Here is an 8,733-nt window from a genome sequence, read left to right as displayed (position 1 = left end):
TTAAATTTGCTTTAGCAAATTTTTTGTTCTTCCCTAGCCGGGATTCAAACCCATGTTACTGAGATATCTGACACCAAATCGCCTGCACTGTAGCCGTCCCGCTAGACCACACGACCACCTGGGCTTCATAAAAATGAAGCTTCCGGTGGCCGGGTGTTACCTTTCCACGTCAAATTTAATCTAGCGTCGTACTACAGTACATGATGTATAAGGCATGGAGATGTTATTTTTACAGATCAGCTAAATTATCTATAGTAAAGGATCCTACAAATTAATGTAAGATACAGTCACAGAAAATAATTATATTTATAAGTACGTCTGAGCCAGTGACAACTCTACAACAGATTTATCCATCGCATCACCAGCAGTGATGGTGGTACATGGCTGTGTACATTATGTATATACAACTCGTCTCAACATCAACCAAACAATTTCAGATCTGTAAATTAGCTTTCGCAAATGTTTTGTTCTTCCATCGCCGGGATTCGAACCCATGTTACTGAGATATCGTGACACCAAATAGCCTGCACTGTATCCGTCCCGCTAGACCACACGACCACCTGGGCTTCATAAAAATGAAGCTTTCGGTATCCGGTTGTAACCTTTCCACGTCAGTTTTAATCTAGCGTCATACTATAGTACATGATATATAGGCATAGAGATGTTATTCTTACAGATCAGCTAAATTATCTATAGTAAAGGAGCCTACAAAAAGGAGCCTACAAATTAATGTAAGATACAGTCACAGAAAATAATTATATTTGTAAGTTAGTCTGAGCCAGTGACAACATATATATATTTTGTATGTATGCGTTTTGCGAGCGGTTTGTCAAAACTATTCAAAATGCAAATAAAAAGTCAAGAGCGTATTTCTAAATTGTTATTATTTCGTCAGACTTTTATGAAAACAGAGAATAACAATCAATCTCAATACAATAGTTAAATAATCAGTTAATCTGCGTTAAGTACGCTTTAATAGTAATGAATATAAATAGCATATCAATAGATTGCCAATTATAAATGTGGAAACCCACTAGTTTAAAACAACATTGACTCAGACTCCAGAAAAAATCAGTCACGTATTTCACCGTTTTATGATGAAATACTTACTGGAAATCTGTAAATAAAATACAAATACGTACTTAAATAAGGTTCCGATAATTAAATACTAGATCTAAATGAATCCCCAATTTAGAAATATTAAAATAATACACAGGCTAACGTTATCAATTCATCATTTATCATACAATATTTAATCAACAGTGAACAAACATTTAACCGGTTTTATTCATGAAATATTTACCATTCAAGAAAGGATATTTCAAAACATCGGGGTTTATCTAAATACAGGACAACGATCAAGTACCGAAATACGATCACAACATATATATGTATTCAAAGGGATTCACCGACTTTCTTTTTCATTAAAGACACATTTCGTAGAAATAACGTAAAGATAACGAAACAATTATATGTTAGTAATTGATGCAACATGCAGCACTTATTGATTAATTTTTGATTCTAGATTATAACTAATTTGATATTTTTTTTTGTTTATAGCAACGTTGTAAACCCGAACACATGTCATTTCAGAATTGTTAAATGAAAATAGAAAATAGTCAGATATATTCATAAAAAAATTTCAAGATTGGGCAAAAGTTATATACATGCTATTAAACAACTTTCAATTTAAAAGAAATAAGAAATTTCTTGACCTACCTTTATGTACATGAAACGGAATAATGTTTATCATATCTATTCATTATGCTTATATTTTGAAATAACCAGTTGACATATTGATTAATTGATTAAATTAACCCCGATTAATCATAACTTCTTTAAATAAACCCTTTAGAAATAGAAGATATATAGCTATGCATATTACACTTTATTGTTGCACTTTAGTGTTTCTGTTGATTCGTTGTTTTCCTCTTATATTTGATGTGTTTCCCATAGTTTTAGTTAAATCTGTTTTCCCTCAATCGATTTATGACTTTCGAACAGCAGTAGACTACTGTTGCCTTTATTTATAAACATTATCATTATGGCCTATTTATGTCCTTTGTTAATTTATATATCATTGTCATTTTGCTTAGTTTCATTTGTTATCTATTGTAATTAGTTATCAAAGGTACCAGGATTTATATTTTTGCGCCAGACACGCGTTTCGTCTACATAAGACTCATTAGTGACGCTCAGATCAAAATAGTTATAAAGCCAAACAAGTACAAAGTTAAAGAGCATTGAGGATCCAAAGTTCCAAAAGGTTGTGCCAAATACGCCTAAGGTAATATATTCCTGGGATAAGAAAATCCTGTGTTTTTCGAAAATTCAAAGTTTTGTAAAAGGAAATTTAAAAAAAAAATGACCATATAATTGATATTCATGTCAAGTGCTGACTACTGTGCTGGTAATACCTTCTAACATCGGACTCGGACTTTGAGTTTAACTGTGCTATGTGATTCGTTATCATACATTGGTTTAAGGTATAGGGGAGGGTATATATCTCACAAAACATGTTTAACACCGCCTCTTTTTTGCGCTCGTTCTAGGTCAAAAGCCTCTTGTCTTTGTTAGTCTTGTTTTTTTTGTTTTTTTTTTAGTTTGTATTAGTGTGACATCCATTTTCACTGAACTTATCCACAATTTTTTTAAGGGGCCAGATGAGGACCACCTTTGGTAGCGGAATGTTATCGCTGTGTTGAAGACCCATTGGTGGCTTTAACCTGTTGTCTGCTCTTTGGTCGGGTTGTTGTCCCTTTGACATATCCCCCATGTTTATGCTCAATTTTATTGACCTACTATCGAAACATATATAATTATCAAACTAAGCATCTGGCGCGAAATTAGCTATATAGTACATTCTATAGCTTTAATTAAAAAGTTGGGAACACAAATAAAATTAATGTCTTTTTAAGGGTTTTACAATTCTTTTTACGTCATTTTCATCATGTATTCAAGAAGTAAAGGACTATTAGGTATTTTTTGAATTAAGTGTTTAGTAAGCTGTAGATTTACGCGCTACTAATATAAAAGATTGTATGCAACTGAGGAAAATATATATTTCGAACCCTGTTTCTAATTTGATTTGTATTTCATTTGTATTTCATTTGTAACATATATTTGCTATATGGAATCATATTTTACTATATGTATTGTTATTTCATTGTGTATTTACTACTTCTGTTTGTTTTGTCATGATCGTTCTGATATACCTATTTGTTTTAAAACATTTGGTTAAGAAAGAATCAAATGTATTCACATCAATTTACTACGATATCGTCCTAATATGCATTCAAATAGCGGCTGGACATGACACAGTCATCAAATAGTTTTTACTTTCTTTTCTCATAACATGCAAACTTAAATGTCATTCTAATATGACGTGCTTCTTTCGCTTTGTAAACAACACCGTGATAAAATTCTCGATATATCTATACTTAGCGCAGACTCCAAGATGTACACAAATGGCTGTTTAAATATGCCTCCCACGTAAATCCACATGTATCGTAACCTATGTGTAAACGGTTGTGGATTTCGCTGTGTTAACAATTACAATTGAATAAAACCCTACAGAACATTTATTCTGATTCTGATGCATAACAAAAAGAATTTACACATTAGAGAACGGAAAAATGGACAAAAACAAAACAAATTAAAATTCCGAGAAATTCCAGCAATGATTTTTGCGCATTAACGTCATTTCAAAACATGACGTCATACGAATGAAAACGTCAAAGCTGAAGGTTTTTCTATTGCGTTTACCTTCTAAACTCGGATACAATTGCATTAAAATAAAGTATTGAGGTAGGTGTTGCTTGTTTTTTGTTCTATTGCAATATTCGCACATTTACGGATTTCAGCAAGTCAACATGGCGGCTCCTTGGTTACAACATGTCAACAGTGAATTTGACGGTAGCTTACGATAAAAAAAGCAAATCTAAAATTGCAAATGTTGGGTTTACTGAAAAGTAAAAAAAGTAATCACATTTTTTTCTAGCGGTTAGTTAAGAAATCATTCATGCAGGTTTATTAGATTTGTTTTACATTTATCGAACAGTGGGTAAAATAGAACAGCCACACACACGGTATACCCATCATCGCTTCAGTTTTTTAATGATCGTATTTGTCCTATTAGAATCGAAATAATTCATGGAAGCCATAGATTTGTTGGAAATTTACACATGGCCTGCGCCGTGATATTCGTTAATTTTATCCCTCGCTAACGCTCAGGATAAAATTCGAATATCACGGCCCAGGCCATGTGTAAATTTCCAACAAATCTATGGCTTCCATGAATTATTTCTTAAACAAAATCTGAAATATTGCAAAAAGAAGGTATCTTAATTGTTACGTGTTATGCAAATTACTGACAAACTATGTACTGTTATTGTAATTATTTTCGCCGGAATTCATTTTCGTGTATTTCAAACAAATTCGCAGGTATTTATTAAACATATTTTTTCCGAATGTTTTTGTTTTATCTTAAGTTAGTGTCTAGTGTGTTAATATAGAGTGTTTTGAAAGTATATTCATATATCCATCTAGTCAACTGTGATAAAAGTAAATGCGTAAAATTGTTAGTTGTAAGATTTACGGTGCTAATATACGAATTTCATTTTTGATTTAATCGTTTGTCATTCTTCATTTGATTTTCAATATGCTAAAACGTTGATAGGTTCAAGAAAATGTAAGCCATCTACGCTAGAGAAGGTTAAAATGGTTGCGTCACTTTTGTTTGTAATTAAACGAGTACAGTTAATCCTTCAAAAACATTGTCTCATTCTCTACATATATGTTTGTAAATCAATCGATAACAACTGCTACTTATCTTGAGTCATTATTGTTTCTTTGATCTTTTAATAGTTTCTACTTGACACCTGCTGACAATAATCTTGTTTGTCTATTTAACTAATTAACAGGTTGATAAACATGTCATATTATCAATGTACGATCAATTTACATACATAGATGAACAACAAGATTTCAGTTGAAAGACTGTGTTTCAATTCGATTTGATTTATTTTCGAGATTATATACATACCGCGACTTTCGTGAATATATATACACCACGACAAAAGATAATAACATTAATTTGTACCAATAATAATAATAATTAATCAATAAATCCCGGCGAGGGAAGAACACAAATTTTGCGAAAGCAAATTTATAGATCTAACATTGTTGGGTTGATGTTTAGACGAGTTGTTTAAATGTGTCTGAAGTCCCAATGAGTGATATTAGTGTTAGAGAGATGGTCCGTAAGATATCCTTAAGTGGGGGGAGCAAAGATTATTGCAAAAAATAATAAAAAACTTGTTTCTAAAATGTATGAAAATGAAGTATCTTATGCACGTTGTAAATAATGCACCTTCTTTTGCATTCGATTATTATTCTTTAATATTTGATAAATTTCAATTGTGAATGTATATTCTGTTTTATTATTATTTTTAAATTTTGTTAAACCCGTTTTTAAGCAATATTTTGTACATGTTATAACATGTACGAGGTACTTTTGTACACGTTATAACTTGTATCTTGGTATTGTACAAATTATAACATGTACAATATTTTTGTACATGTTATAACCTGTACAAAATTGCAACTTGTACACGACATATACATGGCTATGTACATTCTGTATATACAACTCGTCTAAACATCAACCCAACAATTTTAGATCTGTAAATTTGCTTTCACAAATTGTTTTTTCTTCCCTCGACGGGATTCGAACCCATGCTACTGAGATATCGTTACACCAAATCACCTACACTGTAACTGGCGCGCTAGACCACACGGCCACCGGGGCTTCATAACAATGAAGCTTTCGGTGGACAGGTGTTACCTTTCTACGTCAGTTTTAATCTAGCGTCGTACTACTACTGTAATCCAAACATCCTTCCAATGAAAACATTTACCGAACATATCATACAAATATTCCAAAACGGTCAACCGTGATAGCGTTCGTAAAATTTACGGAACGGTGATTTCAACTTCACCACTTTGAACTCTTTAAACAGCAACCCTATATTCAGGAAATCATGATAGGAAATACAAGCCCAGGAATATTGTATCAACTGTGAGATATATACTTCGTATTTAGGGGCTGTTGGAACGTTGTTACATAGAAAAATGAAATTTTACAATTGGTATGCAGACATTATCTCGTTTGTCGTCAAGTTTAGTTTTCAATCGATCCTTATTGTCAATTGGTATATGAAGCAGAATTAATTGTATCCGTTGTCTTAAGTTCGAGTGATCAAATCTTTTGATACAAAATTGATATCTTAACGCACTATCAATAAAAGAAACCGAGTACTTACAATGGGAAAAATAACGGACGACAATAATGCAAATGTTTAAGATCATCACATACCAATATCCTCCTAAATGACACGTTCTTTCCAATTATCTTTTGGAATGAATGACACTTGTGTATTTCTGAAGAAATGGTCGCAGTAAATTGTGACGTCATATGCAAAGTTCTTTATTTTAGTAAGAGAAGGTACCTAAAATGTCATTTGTATAAGGCTATGACCTAAACAATAACATAATCGAATAACGCTCGTGAGTGCATACTTTCAGAGAAAATGATTGAGTATATAAAAAAATTTCATGCAACAAAAGACAAAGCAGTTAAATTCTTGATAGACGACCAGCACGCATATGCTATCTGCTCTTTTGTCGAGCTGTTGTCTCTTTGACATATTCCCGATTTCCATTTTCAAGTTTAACTTACGGATTCACGGATACCTAGCTACGCAAGTCAAACTTGAAATACAATACAGTCATATCAATTCTTGTTAATGGTTTGAATATTAACTAAAAGAAAATATTGAGACACAAATCGTGACTTTTTTTCCTTTAAACATACCAAACAAATACGGAATTACAATTGTTGGCCTTTTCTTTAGATATAATGTCGACTCTAACCCTTCAAAATGTTTGTCATCGTCTTATGAATGAACATTATCGTTACAAATAAATTGTATTAGAATTATAAATTGTATGCATCCGAAGCTGTTTTGATGATTTACCTTCACAAGGAATACTAAGTCTGATATTTCAACATCACTGTGATATATTCATTTCAGGCACTCATAATTTTTTGGTTCTTCATTGATAGATATTATAAACTAGAAAAGATGTGTATATATTTTGCTTCATATTAGTACAATGTACAATAATTCGTCAGCAAGGTAGGTATAAAATTTGTATCCATGGAAGATTGGTTTTTTTTCAAAAAATCAATCCAGTAAACTTAACAATGTGTTGTTTAAAAAAAAATCACCATTATGGTATTCCATAACTTTAAAAAATGAATTAATATCTAAATTTAACAACTGATATACAAGTGTTAGGTTTGTCTAGCAATAAAACCAGGTTTAACCTAAAATCATTTTTAGAAAATGTTTATTCCTAGTTAAGAATATGACAGTGGTGTTTCACGTTGTCAAACGATGCTAAATAAAGGCAACAGTAATATACCGCTGTTCAAAACTCGTAAATCCATGGACAAAAAAAAACTAGTTATTCCACAATCACATGGTAATTAACATAAACCATTACAACTTTAAAGGACATGGCGATATGACAGTATCGTAACAGTAAACAGATTGGAACAAGTACCCAAAATTACACCTATTCAACGAAAAATGCTGCGAAAATCTTACAAGTTTTATTTGAGACTAAATTTTGTTTTTATGATTTGACACTATCCACGTCTTACAATAAAGGAAAATATATTCAAATATACACAAAACGTTCACAGACTACATCAACAGACGAAGCATTCACTGGAAAAAGTAAGTCTACGAAAACCATGCAACGTTCACAAAACGTCATATTTAAAAAATGAGCAAATTAAATATGTTACAAGCATCCATTTCTAAAAAAAATAGTAGGCATGGACTTATGTCAACTTGTTCTAAGTATTTGAAGAAATAAAACAAAACATTTGTTATTCGATTTTTAATGCTGTGAATTTAAACATGGATGCAATTTGGGTTCTCCTCATTACAGGATATTTGATCGTTTGCAGGTCGGTTCAAACCCATTTTTCTATGATTCGAAATGGATTCAAAATCAAATTGTTGGAACCATATAGTAAATAATGACACATCAACAAAATAAACACCGAAAGGAAACTTTTGTCTGGATCATAAATAAATGTAGATGAAAACATTGTCAAAATATGTGCAATTTGGGTACCGTGACGATAGCTCTATAACTTTAACAACCAAAAGACGTTTACGGCCTACAAATGGTCTTTATTTTTGGTATCAACTAGAAGAGGACAATGTTTTTTTATCGTCTTACATGACGAAAATAGTAATAACACGAATGTTACCACTATTTTTGTGACATATGCGTCCCACCCACTCAAGTTTATCTAGGTTCATGTTGCATAATCTTTGTCGGGGTAGTGTTTTTGACTCTGTCATTGAGTTTGTATTTTTGAGTTTTTGTATTTTTTGTTTTTTTTTGTTTTTGTAATGGTTCTGTCAATATGATATAACAGTGATAGCGAGAGATAATCATTAATAGTGTCTAATGTATCTATAGTCCTTTTTTTTTATAAAACAATGGCATTCTTTGTCAAATTTTTAAGCAAGGCCAGGAACAAAGACATGCACACGGGTATGTATGTATGCAAAGAGTATTGGTTGTATGTAAATAAACATTATTCACCTACAAGGCAACAAACAATCGTCCACAATCTTAGATAGATAG

The sequence above is a fragment of the Mytilus galloprovincialis genome, chromosome 12, assembly GCF_965363235.1.
Source record: "Mytilus galloprovincialis chromosome 12, xbMytGall1.hap1.1, whole genome shotgun sequence".
In the NCBI taxonomy this organism is placed as follows: Eukaryota; Metazoa; Mollusca; class Bivalvia; order Mytilida; family Mytilidae; genus Mytilus; species Mytilus galloprovincialis.
This window is presented reverse-complemented; position numbering follows the sequence as displayed.